A 24211-nucleotide genomic window follows, 5' to 3' on the forward strand; every position below is an offset into this window, starting at 1 on the left:
CTCTTCATGATCAGAACACTTAAGAAAATCAGTATAGAAGGGACATTTCTTAAACTGATAGAGACCATCTACAGCAAACCCACAGCCAATATCATATTGAATGGAGTTAAATTGGAATCATTTCCACTCAGATCAGGAACCAGACAAGGCTGCCCATTGTCTCCATTGCTTTCTAACATTGTAATGGAAGTTTTAGCCACCGCAATTAGCGAAGAAAAGGCTATCAACGGTATCCATATAGGGTCAGAAGAGATCAAACTTTCGCTATTTGCAGATGATATGATAGTATATCAGGAAAACACTAGGGACTCTACTACAAAACTCTTAGAAGTGATCAAGGAATACAGCAGCATCACAAAAATTGATTCAAGATGGATAAAGGACTTAAACTTTAGGCATGAAACAATAAAAATCCTCCAAGAAAGCATAGGAAAAACACTGGAAGATATTGGCCTGGGGGAAGACTTCATGCAGAAGACTGCCATGGCAATTGCAACAACAACAAAAATAAACAAATGGGACTTCATTAAACTGAAAAGCTTCTGTACAGCTAAGGAGACAATAACCAAAGCAAAGAGACAACCTACACAATGGGAAAGGATATTTGCATATTTTCAATCAGACAAAAGCTTGATAACTAGGATCTATAGAGAACTCAAATTAATCCACATGAAAAAAGCCAACAATCCCTTATATCAATGGGCAAGAGACATGAATAGAACTTTCTCTAAAGACGACAGACGAATGGCTAACAAACACATGAAAAAATGTTCATCATCTCTATATATTAGAGAAATGCAACTCAAAACAACCCTGAGATATCATCTAACCCCAGTGAGAATGGCCCACATCAAAAAATCTCAAAACTGCAGATGCTGGCGTGGATGTGGAGAGAAGGAAACACTTTTACCCTGCTGGTGGGACTGCAAACTAGTACAACCTTTCTGGAAGGAAGTATGGAGAAACCTCAAAGCACTCAAGCTAGACCTCCCATTTGATCCTGCAATCCCATTACTGGGCATCTACCCAGAAGGAAAAAAATCCTTTTATCATAAGGACACTTGTACTAGATTGTTTATTGCAGCTCAATTTACAATCGCCAAAATGTGGAAACAGCCTAAATGCCCACCAACCCAGGAATGGATTAACAAGCTGTGGTATATGTATACCATGGAATACTATTCAGCCATTAAGAAAAATGGAGACTTTACATCCTTCGTATTAACCTGGATGGACGTGGAAGACATTATTCTTAGTAAAGCATCACAAGAATGGAGAAGCATGAATCCTATGTACTCAATTTTGATATGAGGACAATTAATGACAATTATGGTTTTGGGTGGGGAAACAGAAAGAGGGAAGGAGGGAGGTGGGTGGGGCCTTGGTGTGTGTCACACTTTATGGGAGCAAGACATGATTGCAAGAGGGACTTTACCTAACAATTGCAATCAATGTAACCTGGCTTATTGTACCCTCAATGAATCCCCAACAATAAAAAAAAATCAACATTCATAAATTGGTAGCTTTTATATATACCAACAAAAGACAAGTTGAAAAAACAGTTAAGGACTCTATCCCATTCACAGTAGTGCCAAAGAAGATGAAATATTTGGGAATTTATCTAACAAAGGACATGAAAGATCTCTATAAAGAGAACTATGAAACTCTAAGAAAAGAAATAGCTGAAAATATTAACAAATGGAAAAACATACCATGCTCGTGGCTGGGAAGAATCAACATTGTTAAAATGTCATACTACCCAAAGCAATATATAATTTCAATGCAATCCCTATTAAAGCTCCACTGTCATACTTTAAAGATCTTGAAAAAACAATACTTCGTTTTATATGGAATCAGAAAAAAACTCAAATAGCCAAGACACTATTCAGAAATAAAAACAAAGCAGGAGGAATTACGCTACCAGACCTCAGACTATACTACAAATTGATAGCGATCAAAACAGCATGGTATTGGCACAAAAACAGAGAAGTAGATGTCTGGAACAGAATAGAGAACCAAGAGATGAACCCAGCTACTTACCATTATTTAATCTGTGACAAGCCAATTAAAAACATTCAGTGGGGAAAAGATTCCCTATTTAACAAATGGTGCTGGGTGAACTGGCTGGCAACCTGTAAAAGACTGAAAGTGGACCCACACCTTTCACCATTAACTAAGATAGACTCTCACTGGATTAAAGATTGAAACTTAAGACATGAAACTGTAAAAATACTAGAGGAGAGTGCAGGGAAAACCCTTGAGGAAATCGGTCTGGGCGAGTACTTTATGAGGAGGACCCCCCCCCCCCCGGGCAATTGAAGCAGCTTCAAAAATACACTACAGGGACTTGATCAAACTAAAAAGCTTCTGCACAGCGAAGAACACAGTAAGTAAAGCAAGCAAACAGCCCTCAGAATGGGAGAAGATATGTGCAGGTTATGTCTCCGACAAAGGTATAATAACCAGAATCCACAGAGAACTCAAACGCATTAGCAAGAATAGAACAAGGGATCCCATCGCAGGCTGGGCAAGGAATTTGAAGAGAAACTTCTCTGAAGAAGACAGCGCACGGCCTACAGACATATGAAAAAATGCTCACCATCTTTAATCATCAGAGAAATGCAAATCAAAACTACTTTGAGATATCATCTAACTCCAGTGAGACTAGCCTATATCACAAAATCCCAAGACCAGAGATGTTGGTGCGGATGTGGAGAAAAGGGAACACTTTTGCATTGTTGGTGGGAATGCAAATTAATTTATTCCTTTTGGAAAGAGATATGGAGACCACTCAGAGATCTAAAAATAGATCTGCCATTCAATCCTGTAATCTCTCTGCTGGGCATATACCCAGAAGACCAAAAATCACAACATAACAAAGATATTTGTACCAGAATGTTTATTGCAGCCCAATTCATAATTGCTAAGTCATGGAAAAAGCCCAAGTGCCCATCGATCCACAAATGGATTAATAAATTGTGGTATATGTACACCATGGAATATTATGCAGTCTTAAAGAAAGATGGAGACTTTACCTCTTTCATGTTTACATGGATGGAGCTGGAACATATTCTTGTTAGTAAAGTATCTCAAGAATAGAAGAAAAATTATCCAATGTACTCAGCCCTACTATGAAACTAATTTGGGGCTCTCACATGAAAGCTATAACCCAGTTACAACCTAACAATAGGGGGAAGTGGAAAGGGTGGGGAGGGAGGGGGGTGGGTAGAGGGAGGGGTATCAGTGGGATCATACCTGTGGTGCATCTTACAGGGGTATTTGCGAAACTTGGTAAATGTAGAATGTAAATGTTTTGGCACAGTAACTGAGATAATGCCAGGAAGGCTATGTTAACCATTGTGATGAAAATGTGTCAAATGGTCTATGAAGCGAATGTATGATGCCCCATGATCATATCAATGTATACAGTTCTGATTTAATAAAAAAATATATATATATAAAAAATAAGAAGGAATTCCCAAAAAAAAAAAAAAATACATTCCTTTTGGAAAGAGATTTGGAGAACACTTAGAGATCTAAAAATAGATCTGCCATTCAATCCTGTAATCCCTCTACTGGGCATATACCCAGAAGACCAAAAATCACATCATAACAAAGGTATTTGTACCAGAATGTTTATTGCAGCCCAATTCATAATTGCTAAGTCATGGAAGAAGCCCAAGTGCCCATCGACCCACAAATGGATTAATAAATTGTGGTATATGTACACCATGGAATATTATGCAGCCTTAAAGAAAGATGGAGACTTTACCTCTTTCATGTTTCCATGGACGGAGCTGGAACATATTCTTCTTAGTAAAGTATCTCAAGAATGGTAGAAAACGTACCCAATGTACTCAGCCCTACTATGAAACTAATTTAGGGTTTTCACATGAAAGCTATAACCCAGTTACAACCTAACAATAGGGGGAAGGGGGAAAGGGAGAGGAGGGAGGGAGGAGGTGGATAGAGGGAAGGGGACTGGTGGGATTACACCAGTGGTGCATCTTACAGGGGTATATGTGAAACTTGGTAAACTGTCTGTGAAGCTAGTGAATGATGTCCCATGATTATATCAATGTACACAGCTATGATTTAATAAAAAAAATAAATAAATGAATAAAAATAAAAACAAGCATCAAAATGCAAATAGTTTATTTAAGAGAGGCAAGAAAAACTGTCAGAGGAGTGGAAGAGGGAACCCAGGAAGAGAAGAAAATGATGTATCAGTCCAACTGCCACTATGGTCAACAGAAGTTTAATAATTTCTTGAGGAAAGTATAGAAAGGGAGAACACAGATCTCAGAGTTATCCCACCCATGGAACAAGGAAGCTGCAGAGTTTACACACAACTCCACAGTGGCACTGTGTGAGGCTGCAGCTACTGGTGTGGGCAGAGTATCAGTCATAGCTCTTTAGAGAAAGCCTGCAGACAAAGGGAGGGAAGTGGAGGCCGGCCAGTGGAGGGAGCCAGACTCCCCTGAAATGGTAATCCCCCCTGGGTGTGTATGTGGCATAGCAGTGGCTTTGACAATTAGTGATCAGCAGGGCAAAAATCCAAAGTTCAGTTGCCTGACCCCTGTCTCAACAGTCGGAACTCATCTCCTCATGAGGTTTCTGCCAGTGCCCAGATTGCTTTCTGTCAATGTTGTTCTCCCCATACATGGTAACAGGGAGAAGGCATCCCTTAGTCAAACAGTGCTCTCCAGACTCTGACAAACTCACCCAGAACACCCAGCCTCGTAAGCCTAGTACTAGGCCCCCGACAGGAGAACTCACAGATTTGGGGCCCGTTTCCAGGCCTGGGGGCTGTTACCAGAAAATCAACCCAGGGAGACATTTGGCAAGAGGGAGAATAGTGACCTGGGAAAAAGGCAAGTACAAAGAAAGGCAAGTCCTTGAGTCCAAGTGATAGGACCATCCGGGCAAGACAGAGTACAAGAGATTCATTATTAAATCTGCAAACAAAGAGCATCCTTTGTGGTTCACAGAAGCACATGTCCCTGGACATGGCTCACAAGCCCCGGGCATTCAGGGAAAGGGTATTAGGAAGAAGCAGCAAGCATTGGGCTCTCTCCAACTGGGCCCTGCAAAAGCCATCAATAGAGTACTAAAGCCAAGTCAGGATGAGGGAAGGAGGTCTTTTAGGAAACATGTAAACTGTCTTCTCTCTTTGTGTTTTGAAAGGAGGAGGGAGAAAAGAAACAAAAACAAAGTACTGAGTCAGGAACAATCTGACCCCTTAGGTTTTACTCACAATTAAAATGCAGCCTGGCCTCACTGCTGCTATGTATCATCATTTCTAAGATGGATATTTGTTCATGTTTGAATATCTTTGTAATTGGGGCATACCTTGAAGTACTTATGGCCTCTAGTGCCTCCTAGCCAGGCAACCACCATGGTGAAATTGTCACTGCCCACTGGCCCCAGCTTTGTCAGAGCTACTCCCACTAACTACTCTCAGGTACCAAGTTTGGTTACCATTTAAAGTGTCTTCAAACCAGAGTAGGAAAATTTTATTGAAGTTGGATCATAGATTCACAGGAGTTCATTTTTTTTTAACTTTTTTATATGTTTTAACATTTCCATAATAAAAAAGGGAGAAAAGGGCTCCAAAATATACAATGATTCAGCACTGAAGTGAAATGCTTATTGTGCTCTTGGAAAAGAAGAAAAACAGAGCAGTGGCATGTCAATGTGATATTGGTAAAACAAATATTTGACACTGAAGAAATGGCTGCAATTTTAAGTTTTTTTAGAAAATAACAAGAAAGCCCTCTTCAGGACCAGTGAAAAAAGATACCTACAGTTAGATGAAGTCTGTAATATTTTGTTACTGAGATTGAAGGTGGGAGAACATGTATAGACTTCTGGAATTCATTGAAGAAATTTTGAGGACGATAACCAAATCAACAGTTATGTTAAACTATCATAAAGACAGGTGTCATGTTTCAAATAATGCATAAATAATGGTGCCTCTTCTCTTCAACAGTATCTTAGGGTCAATAAAAGACAGTATGTCCAATGTTAACTTTCTAATACTGTTTTCAAATATTATTTATGGAAAGAGATAAAGAGGTTTCACTCACCAAAGTCCCCCAGGAAGAATCCCATATTTGCCTAGAAGAAATGTGTTAATAGGAGACACTACAGTGTTAGGGCTGAGCTTGTGCGCTCTGAAACTCCACTGCCTACATTTCCATCCTAGCTCTGCCACTCACCAGCTGTCTGGCCTTTGCCAAGTTGTTTAAGGTTTCTGTGCCACAATTTTCTCATCTGCAAAATGAGCATGATGAAAGTGGATCTGTTACGACATTGTGTGGAAATTAAATGAAATTATACATGCAAAGAATTAAACCTAGTACCTGGAACAGAGGAAGTTTTCAATAAAATGTTATGTATGAATGAAAAGGAATTTGTGTACTCCTGGAGAACAGGTGGCCTGGGGATGGGGGGAGAATTCAGAGAGAAAGTCTAAGTGATAAGAGAACATTTTCCTGAAAAGTGCTGTGCATTTATTAGGTAAAAGGTTGCCATTAAAGGAGGATACTAAGTGTAACAGGAAAAAGCACATGAATGCAGAAGTAAAAAGCAGAAGGTAAGTCCCTGAGAAAGTAAGTCCCCAGAATTCACAGAATCAAATGAGAGGTATGGAATATTGCAGGCCGTGCAATTTGGAGCTAGTTTAGGTTCCCTATATTCTCCACCTGAGTTAAACATGTTTGCTTTTCTCCTTTTCAAAGATGGCACGTGGGTCCCATCTTGGGTGCCAGCTCTGATCAACTGGAGTGTTGTACTATGAAGGATTAGTTAGCAATATCTGCTCTGGGTACTAAAGGATTAAGTTAGTACATGAATAACATTTCAGCCACCTTGGCCTCAGGCCAGACCTGTGTCCCCAAGATACTAGAAATGAATACACAATCTCTCTGTTCCAAGTGTCTGATCTAGGACCCTGGCATCCAGGAAAGCCCTCATTAGACTGTATCCTAAGGTCACAAAAACTAGATTGAGTTTAGGTGACAGATTCATGGTCCATTCAACAAGTACTGCCACATAGGATTTCTCCAGCCCAAATCAAGCATCCAGCAGGTGTCCAGGTAACTGTCAGCCAACAAAGGTATAGATATTCCAGGCAGACAACTGGTAGCAACCAAATGAATTGTAAAATCCATACTGCTGGCTTGAAATATGTTCATTGAAATGTTAGAAAGGAAAGAGCAGTTTCAGGACTCACATGGATCTTAGAAATCTTTCTATTTAAGTCTTTTATTGTGCAGAAGAAGAATTGAGACCTAAGGTTAACAGAATGTCAGAGGTAAGTTAGAACCTCAAGCTCCTGGGACCTACCTTGCCCAGGATTTTAGTCTCATAATGTTGAAAGAACAGGACTTGCCCAGGGATAAAGAGGCCAGCCCTTCACACTATCCTTTCTGCCTTCTCCTGCCTGGGGAAAATTGGACCAACTGGGGAATTATCTGCTCAGAGGCCATTGACTCTATGAAAAACTCATCACTGTGCCATGTTAGAACCATCCGTGTGTATTTCCTCTGAGTTCCAAGCCCAGAGGAATTGTCTCAAACTGTACCTATTATAGCCCCGATTCAGAATTTAACAATAGACTGCGGAAGAGATTCTAGATCATGTAGTCTTAAAACGAGCAAGCCATTATTTCTGCTTGAAATGGAAGTTCTTGCCCAAGTCTGTCCCCAGTGGCACACTGTGGTGTTTTATGTACTTTCCCTAGAAAAAGCCTTTCAAATATAAATATGCTGCTTTTGAGGGCTTCTTTCTAACTCATTTGGTTTGCGGAATTCACAGAGAACAGACAAGGTCCTCAGATGAAACATCCAGAGAAATTCCTGAGTTTTTCTTGCTTTATGGTTGGTGAGAATCAGAGGCTGCTTCTTACATGTGCCACGGTTCATTTTCCACTCCCCTGTTTGTAGGCACTTGGTTTGCACCAGTTTGGGGAAATGCTGAACAAAGCTTCCACCAGCATTGTTTATTGTTTGTCCATATTTCCTGGTACAATTGTGAATACACTTCTCCAAATATATACTCAGAAAAGGATGCCCTGGGTGTCCATCCTAGGGTGTGAGGATCTTCAACTGCAGTATTCCACAGTATTTGCACTATTTTCTGTTCCCACCAGTGTAAGAATTTCCACAGCTCCACATCCTCACCAACACTGGTATTTTAATGATAGCCCTTCTGGTGAGCTTCTAATGACATTCCTTGGTTGTTTTATTTTGTATTTTCTTCTGTTCTTTTTTTTTTGCAGTTTTTGGCAAGGGCTGGGTTTGAACCCGCCACCTCCAGCATATGGGGCCGATGCCCTACTCCTTTGAGCCACAGGCACCACCCTATTTTATATTTTCTTAATAAGTAATGAAGCGAAGGACATCTCACATATTCATTGGTCATTTATATTCCCTTTTTGTGAAGAGTGTGTCAAAATCCTTTGTGTATATTTCTTTTTAATTACTTGGTTTTTTCTATTTGGTTTGAAGAAATCATTTATGTATGCTGGGCTCTAGTGCTTTGTGATGATAATTGTTGAAAATACCTTTCCCAAATTAACGAAAGAAAATACCTTTCCTACCTTAGAGTTTGTCTTTTCTTTTTTTTTTTTTTTTTTTGTTGGTATATTTTCTTGACAGAATTTCTTAGTTTTAATATGCTTGAATTTACCAGTTTTTCCTTTAGAAGTAGTGTTTTTGCAGTCTTAAAGAAATCCTTTCCCACCCCAAGAATACAAGGATATTAGTTTATATTCACTTCCAGAAGATTTATAGTTCCACTTTTCACACTTAGGTCTTTTGTCCTTCTGCATTAAATTTTAAAATGTCTCAAACTTTGTTGTCCAATGATTATGGGGGCCATTGCATCACAGTTTTGAGCACTAGCTTGGCGGCAGACTGCCAGCATGTGAGTCACGGGTCAGCAACTCACTAGCTGTGTGACTCTGAGAACCTGCTTCACTGCTCCGTGCCTGTTTTCTCAGCTGTACTATCACCTGCATTAGAGTTTTTATAAGAATTAAATGAATTAATACATGTAAAAGTACTTAGAAGAAAGAATGCCTGGCATACGCTAAATACTTTATAGGACTTAGCAACATCTTTTTTCTGCCTTTAAAGTCTCTCTCCCAGCTCACTCAGACCCCACGATCATCCCTTCCGTGCTCTAACTACACACAAAATGACCCCATGACGCTCTGTGCTGTCATGATCAACATTCTGCCTGAAGAGTTTCTCCTATTTTCTTGCATGTGTCAGTATTTATACGCTTCACTTGCCACATACAGGTGCCTCAACCTCCTACCAGGAGGATGTGCCTAGTTCTGTCGACTTTAAGATCAGAGAGATGTGGAATTCAATTCTCCTCAGACATTTCTTATGCTCCATTGGAAGTAATATAGCTCTGAAAGTGTTGGAAAAGAGAACGATTTCTCAACTTTTATCCACCTGGGATGCATATTTTGAAGGACACTGCATGATCCGTGGCATTTTCCTAACAGTGAGGGACTTCAAGCCAGAGAAGGACAGGAATTAGCCTTTGTTGAAAGACTTGTAAATTGTAAGTGGGTTTTGTGTGTTATTTTGTTGAATCTTCCCAATAAGGGTGAGAGGAAGTGACCAATGGGCAGAAATGCCAGACGTGCTGGTCGTGGAAACAAGGTCACTCTGGCTTTCAGGGAGGACTGTTTGTGTCAGGCATTCTCCGACAGAGGCACTGTCTAGAAAGCTTGCAGAGAAGGATCAGTCTGTCTTACACTATTGAATGCCTGCACGTTATACCTCTTCTATTCTGTCACTTCCTCTGCATCCCGGTCACTTCTCCTCAGGCCAGCCAGCAGCACAAAATGTTCTCCCAGTGAACGCCGTCCCTAAACTCGACCACCCACCACAAATCTCACATTGGATTATTTAGTCCCTGAGGTCCCCTCTCAAAAGTGTCTCTGGTCTCTCCTAGAATGGCAGTGAGCTTTCCCCAAGTCCCTCCTCTCACACAGACCTGTTTACCCATATAGGTCAATCTTTGCGTGACTGTGCATGTGTACACATCTAAGTGAGGAAGGCATGGAAAATCCATACTTGATTAATAAAAATAATTATTATATTGAGTTATTCAATGAAATGTGTAACGATTGAAGTGGGCCTATAGCATAAAATTTCCTGTAACCTAAATGTTACTAACTGGAATCTTTTCACTGAAGTCCCCTTTTGTAATGATGCAAGTAGAAGGGACACTTACCATTATTTTTAAGAATTTGCTCAAATGAACAACTTCTAGGTTGAGTCTTTAAACAACCCACTAAGATTATCTCTCTGACATAGTATCCCAGGTTTAGTACTGTCTGCAGATCTCAGGGTACATAGCACAAGTCTGGCACCCATAATAAGCTCTTCAATGGATACTTATACAAACAGATGAAAGAATGAATTGGCTCCATTGACACACAGCCCAATCATCTTTCCACAACCAGGTCCATTCTCTACCAATAATCACTAGAAGAATTAGCACCCTGAGGCTGTCTAGGAGCCAAGTCATCAGGTTCAATCTTGCAAGCTAAGACTTAATTAGGCAGAAACATTGACTCGAGCACCTCAGAACTTATTTAAACAGCAAGAGCTAAGATTGGAATCTTTCCTCAAAACCATAATATAGGACTTTGCAGGCAGCAAACATTCAATGAATACTTACCAATTACCCTTCAGAAATCTAGTTAATTCCATTAGCCAAATTTCTCCTTGGCTGTGTGTGTACGGACTAACCAAGGTACAGACTCACAGACACACATGAGCATGTCTGTATTGCCACCTCCTCTGGCCTCTGCCTTCACTATCTGCATTTGTAGGCTGACTGCTAAGGCACCAGATCTAATTCTTGCATTTGAGCAAATCTTTTCTCTCCTAACCATGAGAGTTTGCTTTTTTTCTTGAGAGTTCTATAAAAGCTACATCCCCACTCTGTTCCTTCCCCAAGAAGAAATGTGCTATTCTTAGCAAGAGGATGTCTCCTCCACCAGGAACATGGCCGCATCAGCAGAGATGGCTATAGCTCATGGTGGTCTCCAGAGACTCTCAGATACCACTCAGGCTGCTGCTTCTTCCCTTTTGCAGGGCACATCCAGTAAAAGTTCAGGCAACCCCTGAATACAGCCAGGAAAAACACAGTACTTGGATGAGAAGGTAATATACAGACGTGAACTTCCTAAGATGTTTTATGATTTTTTTCAGACCTGGAAGGGTATTGCTCAGAATGATTCCCAACAACTTAATTGTCGCTCAGCCCATGCACAATACCATCATTTCTCAACCACAAGCAGGGAAGAAGTAGTTAGTAAAATAAGCTAATGCTTAGACCCTAGGCAGTGATTAGACTGACTTGTATTCCTCCAAAATTTACATGTTGAAATCCTAACCTCCAGTAACTAAGGGGGTGACTCTATTGAGGAATAGAGTACTTAAAGAGGTAATTAAGGTACAATGAGGTTATATGGGTGGGAGCTAATCCAATATGACTGTGTCCTTATTAGAAGAGATTAGAACACAACACACACAAAAAAGCCTGTGTGATGACATTGGAAGAAGACAGCCATCTGCAAGCCAAGGAGAGAAGTCTTAAAAGAAACCAATCTGCAGACATTTTGTTCTTAGATTTCTAGCCTCCAGAATTGTGAGAAAATTAATTTCTGTTGTTTAAACCACCCAGTCTATGGTAGTTATTATGGCAGCACACAAACTAATACAGGTGGCACAGAGTCTGGGGTTAAGTGTGGCCATCAGCAGCGGGGTCAGCATCATAAATAGTCAGCAGAGGCGAGAAGCCACACTTATTAAGGGATAGAGATTGTTAGGGGAACAAGGCACCTCTGCCCCCTTGTGTGTACTGATCCCCAATATCTCCCTATTGCTTCTCTACTGCTGCATAACAAACCACCTAAAACTCAACAGCTGAACAACACCTCTGTTCATTTGCTCAGAACTCTAGGTCAGGAGTTTGGGCTGACAGAATCTGGGCAGCACTTCTGCTGGTCCCTCTGGAGGTCACTCACATGGATGCAGTCATCCGGCAGCTTGTCCAGGGAGAGATGCTAGAAGATGGCCTTTTTCATGCGCCTGGCAGTTGGCGCCACCTATTGGCTGTAGCGCTTTCATTCTTGGGCTCCAGCAGGCTGAGCAGAGCTAGTATGCAAGATGGTGTCAGGCCAGCAATTTAAAAGGGGACTAGAAGAAACTACAAGGCTTTTTGAGGTTGAAATTCAGAAGTCTCTCAATATTACTTCAAATACATTCCTTTGGGCAAAGTATGTCACATGGTATCTTAGTCTGTTTACTATCACAGCTGCAACAGAACACCACAGACTGGATAATTTGTAAAGAGAAGAACTTTATTTCATACAGTTCTGGAGGGTGGAAAGTTCAAAGTTGAGGAGCCCAGGCTTGATTAGGGCCTTCTTGCTGCACCATCCTATGGCAGAAAGTGGAAGGGCGAGAGCGCTCATAAGGGAGGAAGCAAGAGGGCCCCAAGCTCACTCTCATATCATGCCATTCTTGAAATAACTAGCCCACTCCTGAAATAATGACATTACTCCATTCATAAGGGCAGAGTCCTCTTTACATAATCTCCTTTTCTTGGGTCCCACATCTGCTGCATTGTGAAGTAACTTTCCCATACATGAACTTTGGGGGATATATTCAAACCATAGCACAAGGCCAGTTTCAATGGGAGGAGAATTAAACCAACCTCTTGATGGGATGAGCAGTAAAGTCACAGTGCCAAGGTATGTACACAGGATGGGAAATAGAGTCGCAACCATCTTTATAAACACATTTCTATACTCCCTTTGGCCTGACTACCAGGATCATTTCCTTGATTACAAGGCAGGTGTGCCCTCTGTCCCAGGCATTTAAAAGAACAAAGCCCAGACTTAGCTATATGAGTGTGCCTGAAGGATTGTGACACTCATTCATCCATCTAGTCATTCTGCAAATACAAACCAACAAAATCTATTCTGGGCATACAAAGGTGAATATGATATAATGCCCACCTTTGGTGAAATTTCATTTACTAGGGTCATAGAGACACGAGTAAGTGAATCAAAACAGAATTGTATACAGAGTAGTCAATTCTAGGGAGAAGTTTAAGGAAGGTTTCACAAAGGAAGTGACTCTTGCCCTAAGTTTAGAAGGATGAGATGCTTGCCAGGTAAATTGGGATAAACGGGCCAAGACCTGGGGAGAGATGATTCTTGATAGGCAGTAGCACCACCTCATGGCAAGGCAAGGAGCAGGCTTCTCTGCCACACTGAAGAGCAGGCACTTTCTCTGCAGGCAGCAGAGAGACACTGAGGACTTCCCAGCCTACACTTGTAATTATACTTGCAATCTGGTAGAATATATAGGATGTTCTTGAGACAAAGGGACCCATTAAAGTTCTTTTCCAATTCAATTCCAACAATGAAACTCTGACCCACAAAAGCAAAAAGGGTTGTATCAAAACCTGTGCAGGTACTCACAGGGTAGAAGGGGCTGGAGAACCACGGGGGAACCCTTGGAACTGGAACTACTCCAGTAAATGTGAAAACAAACTCCAATCAGCTGCCTGACCCATACTAGACATTGCTGGCAGATGCATGGATCTCTTTTAATCACTGCGTCAAGGGAAGAGTTTCAGGGTTTCTGGAGAGAAAATACACTTGGCTGAACTTATCTCATGTTGATCTCTGGCTGTGCCAGGCCTATGAGGGATTCCTGGGGATTCCTGGGGACTCCCTCAAAGCCACCTGTGATGAGTGGGCTGGCACCCACCTGCATTGCTCTACAGATAGAGAGATAATTCCCAAGAAGGAACCAATATACTGTTAGAAGGAAAACTGGAAGCCAAAAATCGGCAAAAGCCCTTACAGGACTATTCTAAGAGCCCAGGTAATAAGCAGCAAGGCCCATCTGCCCAGGTGAGGAGGCACAGATCTAGAGTGAGAAGTAACCAATGTGTTCCTTTTTTTTTTTTTTTTTTTTCCTGAACTGAATTAAAAATTCCAAATAAAATAACTAATTCAATTGGGCTTCTATAAGTATTTCTTTTGATGAAGTTTGAAAACCCCACCCACCTTCCTCACTAACTTTCTCAAGCATCCAAGGCAAACTTTGAACAATACCTAGGTTTAGACAAACACATTCACATCCTACGAATTCTGTCAAGAAGTTTTGTGCGTAATATCTCATCTTATGTTCTTCTAACCCAAAGAAAACTACTTTTTTCTTTTTTTTTTTTCCATTTGTAGCCAAAAGGAAAAGAACTTGGACAGTATCCATTAATAACCCAGAGCTATGCTACAGGTCAACAACTGCCAACCTGTTTTTAATTCCCAGATAGTATAATTTATACAATGCTTTGCAATGCTGCTCACAGGGTAAGACTCTCTAAATCATATTTGAAGATGTGGATTATCCCTTGCTTGGCAAACGTTGCTTCTGAAGATGCAGAAAATTTTCCTTGCTCCAACACTACCCAGATAAGACCAGCCTGACTTCCAGGCCCTGTTCTAGCTCCCACTGAAGGAGGTCAAGGTGAAACTGGTTTCTGGGTTAGACATTATGGGACCATGAACTTTGAAGGCCTGATCAACCTATTTCTAGTCACAGAGTCTATGAAAAAATAGTACTGATGGATTTATATATCTTGTCTTAATGAACCAAACTGGGGATTGCTCACCCCATGCAACAAAGCCAGACACTGAAGCTGAGAGTTCCAAGGAGCAAAAATAGCCCTTTTTTGCAGGGTGCCCAGCAAGAAGGGCAAACAGCTAACACGTAAGACCCGAACTCCCATTGGCATACAAGGCAGGGTTCTTAAAGGCAGGGGTATATTTTAGGCTGGCAAATTATAAATCAATACATTGAGAATATACATTGCTCTAACCCCAAAATGTGGAACATCCCATACTAGAGGGGTGTGCAGGTCATAAGTGAATGCAGAGATTCTTTGATTAGCTAAAAGGGGACTGAAATGAGTGCAACTTCCTCCAGGCCTCTCAGGGAGAAACTTAAAAAAAAAAAAGAACTGCTGTCAGAGTTAAATGCCTTGGTTTTCCCTTGCCTGCATTTTCCATTTGGTAACAGTTTCTGAAATACGACTCAAGACTATACATCAGGATGCCATCTTTAGTTTTCATAGGGAACCAAAGACCTCATAACTCTGACTTGGAAGGAAGACCATGGTTATTACTATCTCTCCACTCATCAGGTAGCCTGCCCATTCACTTTACAAGGCTAGAATTTCCCTTGAAAACACTCACAGTCTTTATTTCCATGCTTGGGGAGCCCTGCTACAAACTCACATGTTCAAATACAGTCAAATTTAATATCAGAAGTTTTAGTTTTAAGGTCCAGAAACCTTCACTTCTGAGCCATAGAATTGTGGAATAATTGTTTTAACTTCCATGCACTTACAAACATTTAAAGTGAGGATAACGATACTGGGATGTTGTGATATCGTGAAACATGTCTATCTGGTCTTCATTCCCAGCTCCTCGACAGAACTTCTAAAACCTTGTACTATTTCCTAAGTGATAGAGGTAGCAGCACCTGTTTTTTATATTTGATTTATGTCCTCAGTTCTTCTTAATGAGAAAAAACTGAATTCTGTAAAATAATTTAAAGAGGTTTCTTGTAAGCTGAGTGTGTGTGACCAACACTTCAGAACAAATGTTTAAATGTTTTCGAGAGGTTCTGAGAGAAGGTACCTGTGGGGTCAATGGAGTTCCTGGCCTTACTCCCACTCAAAGAGAACACAGAGTTAAAACAAAGAAAGCTTCTCAAAGGCCACCCCCTCCCGGAGCACAACCCAGCACATGCTGCCTTTAGTGGTGATGCAGGGTGCCCTACCATACCTGGCCGCACACACCACATCTGCAAGTTGTTTCTTTGCCTATAGAATCTCTTGCTATTTCCAGGAGCAGCACAGCAAATTACCCAGCCTGCTGCCACAGGTGCCTTGTACACAAGGTCCCTAAATAAACTCATGTCTCTTGTCTCTGGTTCTCTAATGTTCTGTGGTGTCAGCTCATATTACATAGGAGCTTTAAAGGACCTTAATCCATGGAACAGTGCCCATGGTAGCCAGGTCACAGTTTGGTTCTATGCCCTCACAGAGACAGGAATGACACGTAACAACATAAGTCAATATGTGGAGAGCATACATTGGTTTGACCCAAAAAAGGTGGAACATCAGGAAGGTGGAGCTAATAGGTTATAGGTGGGTTTAAAGATTCTTTAGTTCATATCTAATTGGTTAAAGAAACAAAACGTTATCTAAAATGTCTGACATGTTTTAACTGAAGAACGATATCTGGTAATCAGAGATAAGCCACTGGACATACAGGAACTCAAATCTTTGACATGTTTCAAACATCCTAAGGTTCACTCATCATACCCATAATTCCAGTTTGACTTTGAAAGCAGCAACTTCATCTGTCCACTTGAAGACAGTTCATTCAAGATTGAGTTCATTGAGCAGTTCGAATGTCACACAGTAAGCAAGTTTTGCGACCCATTCTGTGTCCCTGAGATATGCTGCCAGTGGTGATTGTTTTGCTAAAATAAAAATCTCTGGAGCAGCTGTCATATCTCAAAAACTCTGGCCAGTGTCCTACTTTTAGAAAGCCCTCTCATTTCCACATGTAAGAGAAGATGAGTGTCCTGTGTCTATCTCATCAAGATCTATGAACAAACACTAGTCAAGGGCATGTATTTTAACATGGTTGATAATTTTTATCACACTCTGTAAAACGTTGCTTAGTTTGGGTGATATTTTTCAGCTAGCCAGCATTTCTCTAAGGATGACACAGTGTGCAGACTCACATTCAGAAGTGACGTCCTTGATCCAGGTAATGAAACCAGAAAGCTGACCAGTCATGGTAGCTGCTGAATCCATGCACTTTCTGACCCAAAATAACCAATTTGCCTTTCCTATTCAAAGACCTGAATAGTTCCGCAGCTGTGATGTTGGTTGGAAACAAAAGTGCATGTGACATACCCTCGTGCACATCCTCCTGAAAATATATCTCACAAAAACCAGCATTGTTGCCTTGTCAACATAGGTAGACCCAGCAACCAGGATTGTAAACCACAGTGACTCATGAATCCTTTCTAACAAATGTGCCTCAATATCCTCTGCTGTTTCATCAATTTCTCGAATTATGGTGCTAACTGAAAGAGGAACATGTGCCACCTTTTGAACTTCAGCCTCTCCCTAATATTCACAGCAAATGTCCTTAGTAACAGGCAGGATTAACTCTTCCCCAGTAGTAAAGGACTTCTTAGCTCAGCAATGCAGTTAGCTGCTAAGAATGGATCTGTCAGTGCAGACACATTTGATGAAGTGGTGGCCTTCAATAATTGCTTCTGTTCTTTATGTCCCTTTTTATTTTTTCTTTTGAAAATCTCCAAAGTCTTGTCTGTTAATGCAGGGTGCTTGGTCTCCATCTGGCAAAGCAGTTTTGAAGGTTTCATGGCTTTGCTAGATACCAGTCACCACATATTACCCAAAGCAGGTTTAGAGAAAGTGTGTCTCCTGCCGCAATGAACCCATAATTTAAGTCGGACTCTTGGTATTTTCTTTTAAATGCAGCTTTCATTGTGTTGGCATTGTTAGTGTCTTCCGCTGCCCCATCATTGGGTCTTTCCCCCTTTGCAAAGAAGCTCTCCAGTAATGTTTGGCTTTTACTCATTTTTGCTAGGCTTAGCTTGTGGGCTTACCAAAACTGTAACAGAAACAAGCACACAGTGCAGGAAAGAGGCAAGGATGGAAATGGTAAATAAAATGATGGGTAGGCCACACATGGACTGAAATAAGTTTCGCATTCTGACCTAAAACCTTCTACCAGATGCAGCTATACAGTTGAAGCCCATCAACTCACTTGCCCCTAGAAAGCCTGCCACAAGATGCAGCTTAAAGGGTCCACAAGTAATTTACTTGTCATTGTCCCTGTGAGGTCAAACCTCCCTGCCAATGACAATCTGTACTTGCAGCCACTCCCCAGCAGTAGCATCACCACCTCAGCTCCACCTCAGATCATCAGACTTTAGATAATCATGAGGACGCCCAACCTAGATCCCTCTCCTGTACAGTTACCGGAGGGTTCTTGCTCCCATGAGAACATAATGCTGCTGCTTACCTGACAGGAGGCGAAGCTCAGGTGGTGATATGAGTGTCATACAGACAGAGATGAAGTTCTGTGCGCTCACCAGCCATTCACCTGCTGTTGTGCAGCCTCTCCCAATTCCTGACAGGCTTGGAACTTGTACGCAGCCTGGGGCTTGAGGACGACAGGTTTAAGCTTTGTCTAGCATGGCCTCAGGCCTGTTAATGATTTAGTATCTTATTATAATAAGGAGTAACTCCTAAAGGGAGAGGGTGAGACAACGTGTGTCTGATCTTCCTTCTCCTCATAGCTGGAAACTCAGATTCAAGGTTTTTCTGAAATCTTGGCCAAGAGGAAGTCCATTCTGTTCACTGAGGGGTCTAAGATTTTACTTTGGTTCACACCCTGAAATAACACCTGAGTGATAAAGAGGAAAGCAGCATCTTTCATTATTATTCCTAAGAGGCCCCTTTCAACCACACCAGGATTTACGTGGCATGAGAAGCTATTTGCCAGGGGAACCATCCAGGTGAATAGAAAGTTGGAAATTTCAGCCCCAAACCCTGATTTCCAGGGAAGGAGAGGAACTGGAGATTGGAGGTTGGGTTAATCGCCATTGGCCAATGATTTAATCAATCAATCATGCCTCGGTAATAAAGCCTCTGCAAAATCCTTAGCACACGGAAGCTTCCCAGTTGGTGAAGGAGACTGCATTTTCTGCCAGGGTTCACCCCAAAACTATGTGGATAGAAGCTCCTGTGCTCAGGACCCCCAGGCCTCTTCCTATGTATCTCTTTATCGAGCTATTCATTCATATATTTAAAAATATCCTTACATAACAGTAGGTAAACTGTTTCCCTGGGACCTGTGAACACTTTCAGCAAATTACTAATGTGAATAAAAGGTTGTGGGACTCTCCAATTTATAGTCTGTTAGTCAGAACAGACAGGTGAAGATATGGGACTTGCGGGGTGGCGCATGGAGTGGGGGCCATCTTGTGGGACTGAGTCCTTAACCTACGGGATCTGTCCTAACTCCAGTGAGGTAATGTTTGAATACACACAAAATGTAGGGCACCCAGTCAGTGTCCACCAAGAATGGAAAATGGACTGGTTTGGGGGGGAAAAACCCACACATTTGAGGCCAGAAGTGTTGTGTAAGTAGAACACGACTGTAGTAAAACAGTTTGCCTTTTAAATACCTAGTCTGCCTACCTTGGAGGTTTCTTGAAAGGGTCAAATAAAAATAGTACACAGGTTTTATCAACTGCAACGCCCACGTAAGTGAGAAGAGACACCTGTGTCTGTTTAACATTTGCATTGCTCTACTGAGACAATTTCTTTTTAAATATCATCTTGCTCTCACCACGCAGCAACTACCTGTATCAATTTCTCTATCTGGCATTGGTTAGCTTGCTAAGAAGAAAATTCACTGTTCCTCAGACTCTTGAAAGAGCAAGTACTATAAGGTGAATTAAGCCATTATACTTCTAAGAGCCTCCTATAAGGACTGGTGTTAACAAGTGTCCTCCCAATGTGTCTGAATTTCATCTCCCCTTCCTGCTCCCTTTTCCTTCTTACCCCCACATTCCCCTCATTTTCTTCTGGATTTCTCTTGTTCACCCACCAATTTATCTATTCATTCATCATCAGTATTTGTGTCTGTCTGCTAAGTCCCTATCATCACCCACACCTGGACGGGTTTGCTTCACGCGATCATTCACCTCTGTACCAGCTAAGGGACCTCGGAAGGGTTGTTACTGGCAAGTGCTCCAGAAACACATAATACATTGCTGCCCTCCACACCTGCCCTGTGCCCTGCACTTGAGGATAGTAATGTGGGGCTACTTGTCAAGTCCTCCATGTGTAGAAGGTCTGGCCATTATGTTGTTGCTTAAAATAAGCTAAGTGGGGGTGGCGCCTGTGGCTCAGTGAGTAGGGCGCCGGCCCCATATACCAAGGGTGGCGGGTTCAAACCCAGCCCCGGCTGAACTGCAACCAAAAAATACCTGGGCGTTGTGGTGGGCACCTGTAGTCCCAGCTGCTCAGGAGGCTGAGGCAGGAGAATCGCTGAAGCCCAAGAGCTGGAGGTTACTGTGAGTCCTGTGACATCATGGCACTCTACCAGAGGGCGGTAAAGTGAGACTCTGTCTCTACAAAAAAAAAAAATTTTTTAAAAAATAAGCTAAGTGGAATCCTTGTTTAGAAGCAAAGATAAAATATGACCAAAATCTGCAAAACATCTGCTACAGGGGGTCTCTGAGGAGTCCATCCCTGCTCTGATGGACTTTATCCTGTCATGGACTTTATCCATAAGAGCTAAAGTAATTTGCCCAAAGACACAAGACTAGTAAGTCATTAGGATGTGAACGTTGGTCTTTCTGAGAACTAAGCCAAATACCCTCAGTACGTAATAAAATAAGGTCAAAGCCAATCACAAAACTGTGTTTCTATTCTTTTGAGCAGCTGCCTCCAGGAGAGAGGGGAATGACACTGGGACCAGAGCTTAACTTTCTCTCCTATGCCCAGGCATCGGCAGCTTCTGAGCCCAGAAGCACCACAGTAAACCTTGAATTTGAATAACACTTTACCCACTGACAAAAATTTCCATCACCCAATTGGTCCCCTTTCATAGTTAGTGGGTTGAATAGTGTCGCCCTAAAATTTATATCCACCCAGAACCACAGAATGTCACCTGATGTGAAAATAGGGTCTTTGCAGATATAATTAATTAAGAATCTCAAGATGAAATCACACCAGATTTAGGGTCAGCCCTAAATCCAATAATGTGTGTCTCTGTAAGAGAAAAGAGAGGGTGATTTGAACACACAGAGACAGACAAGGCCATATGAACACAGAGGCAGGGATTGGAAGGCAGCCCCAGCCAAGAAACACCAGGGATTTCCAGCAGCCACTAGAAGCCAAAAATAGGCAAGAAAGGATTCTTCCCTAAAGAATCTTTCAGACAGAGTGTGGCTCTGCCTTATGGATTTTAGTTGTTGCCTGGAGAATTGTGGGAGAATAAGTTTCTGTTGTTCTAAGCCACCAGGTTTGTGGTGCTTTAGTGTGGTAGCCTAGGAACCTCATAAACATAGAGAACATGACGTTCATAGGTATGGCGTGACCAACCAAGGTCACAGGCCAGAGGACATAACTCAGGCCTGTAGTCTAGCTCCCCGGTGAGGAGTAAGGCAGAGGTAGTTTCTTTGAGAGGTACAGGAAATGCCAGCAATGGAGTAAGAAGGGAAGAAAGAGAAGAAAGGGGGTATTATAAAGCCAGCAACCCCAGCAGGTGATGGAAGCATAATTCCAAAGGCATGTTCTGGAGACAGTACAAATAATCATAACTCACCTCATAATTATCACCCAAAGGAGCAAAAAGCATTTTGCCTCAACTCTCATCAGTCATGGGTTAGGGCTGCTATTGCCCCAGCATTTCTGTCCTGCTGTCTGGACAGGTCAGGGGCCTTCTTCAGTGATGGGATGAACCCTCAAGCACAAATATAATGGCTATTAGCAGTCAAGCTGGGAGCAGCCAGGCCTGGGAGTGTCTGAAGAATCTAGACCTTTTCCATTCCATCTGTGCCACCACAAACAGAAGCCATGCGCTCAGATATTTTTGCCCTAAATGATAGACATAGGCAGGAATGTTGGCTACACTACTTCATAAAGCTGTTAATTTAGACTCCTCCAAAGCACTGTGTTACTCAACTCATGTTACAACATGAGTAACATGCTGTAAAGTCAGGGATAAGTGAGATTCAACAAATTGATACACATTTTATTATAAAGCTCCATGCTGAACAAAGAAAGGAGTAAATCGATATCTAGCGACAGACAATACAAGGTTAAGACAAATGAATACATCTAGACCCCAGGATATTAGTCATCATTTGAAATTTTACTCATGAAGTCACAAAAATCTCAAACCTAGATCTGGTCACATGAAGTTTTCTGATTTCTAGGAATGTTAAAAATTCCATACTAGGCACAAACATGCCAGGAGCCCATCTCTAAAAGTATAGCCCAGCATGGTTTCTGGGAAGCAAAGTTGCCCTCCACATCAAATGGTTAGAAAGAAGAATAATTTTTTCTAAAATCTAGCTACTATTCACATAATTTAACATATCTAGAAATTTACCTATATATTCTTTGTGTCTGTTTATCCTTTTAAGATATAACCCTTTTCATGAGAAACAACTTTCATAAATTTACTCCTAACTTTACCTGACCAAGGTAACGTTTTGATGTTTTAAGGCAGAAATGTTTAGTGCTGGTATAAATAACTAATAAGAAAAATAATATTTTTATACTCAGCCCTACTACGAAACTTATAGCTTTCACATGAAAGCTATAACCCAATTATAGCCCAAGAATATGGGGAAAGGGAGGGGAGGGAGGGGTGAGGATGGGTGGAGGGCAGGTGATTGGTGGGACCACACCTATGGTGCATCTTACAAGGGTACATGTGAAACTTACTAAAGGTAGAATATAAATGTCTTAACACAATAACTAAGAAAATGCCAGGAAGGCTATGTTAACCAGTTTGATGAAAATATTTCAATTTGCATATAAAACCGGCACATTGTACCTCATGATTGCATTAATGTACACAGCTATTATTTAATAAAAAAGTATATATTTTTTAAAACCTTTCATGAGCAATCATATTGGATACTTTGTTAAGCCATTTTATGTTTAATATTTAATGCTTATATAGTTATATAATGTAGGTACTATTATTTTATAATTTTTCATATGAGGAAATTGAGGATCAGATAGGTTAAATTTCTTACAATTATCTAGCTAAAAAATGACAAAGCCAGGACTTGAACTCAGGGATACCTGAAGAATGACTCCATGCTCTTAAACACAACTCTAAGAATGAATAGAGCCTTGATGTGATTGCATTTGATTAATAAACCTGTTTCATCCTGGCCATTAGGAATTTTTGTTTTTTAGATAGGAGCTTGCTTTGTTGCCTGAATAGTGGTCAGTGACACAATTAGAGCCCACAATTTCAAACCCCTAAGCTCAAGTGATCCTCCTGCCTCTTGTCTCAGCCTCCCGAGTAGCTAGGACTATAGGCACCAGGCACGTGCTGCCATGCCTGGCTAATTTTTTTTTTTTTATCTTTATTAGAGATGGGGTCTCTCTATATTGCCCAGGCTGGTCTCAAACTCCTGAGCTCCAGCAATCCTCCTGCCTCAGATTCCCAGAGGGTTGGGACTAGGGTGCAAGCCACCATGCCCAATTATGATTTTATAAGCTCCCTTTCCATCTTTGTAGACAAGAACCCTAATTTGTTTTTTTATCAATTCAATTCCATGAGCTTTTCTTGAGGGAAAATCCTATACAAAGCAGCATATTGAAATGAGTAACAAACACCCACTACCCTCAGGGTGCTTGCTTCTAGTGATGACCACAGATGATAAACAGCTAGCTATGACTTGGGAGGCAGCATTCCCTCCCCCATCTAGTGGAAATAAGCCAGCCACTGCAGAAATCAGTAAGAGCCTGTAAAACTTCACTGGGAAGAGCCACATCAAGAAGGTAATATTTGAAGTGAACACAGCAAGGGAGAAAAGATGGTGCTATCCATGTACCAAAGGAAGAATATAGCCTTCCAGGTTGATGGATGGTTGAGGCCAAACATCAGAGAAGAACAGTAGATGGTGTACTTGGAAACGATGGAGCAGTCAGAGCTTTAACTTTGCCTCCCTGCTATCATAAGCATCTTGAGGGGTATGAACGCTGCCTTAGATTTTTTCTGTATTCCCCAGAGCCTGGAAGGTGGCAGGAGGAGGGCTCAGAGCAGGCCTCTGGCTGTTTGGCTAAAAATCAAGTTACCTCACTAAATTAGTTCCTAACTCCTGCACTCAAATGTCTAGAGCCTGAAAGTAAAGAAAACTCCAATTTTTATAATTGATGATCTCTTTCTTGGAAAGTCAGACTGAGTGATGGAGAAATGTGGCGAAGTTTCATAAATTCATTCTTCAGCTGAGGAGAGGGTGTTTTCTGCCAGGATTGATATTACCTTGAACACTGAGATGTG

The sequence above is a fragment of the Nycticebus coucang genome, chromosome 4 (assembly GCF_027406575.1).
Source record: "Nycticebus coucang isolate mNycCou1 chromosome 4, mNycCou1.pri, whole genome shotgun sequence".
Lineage (NCBI taxonomy): Eukaryota > Metazoa > Chordata > Mammalia > Primates > Lorisidae > Nycticebus > Nycticebus coucang.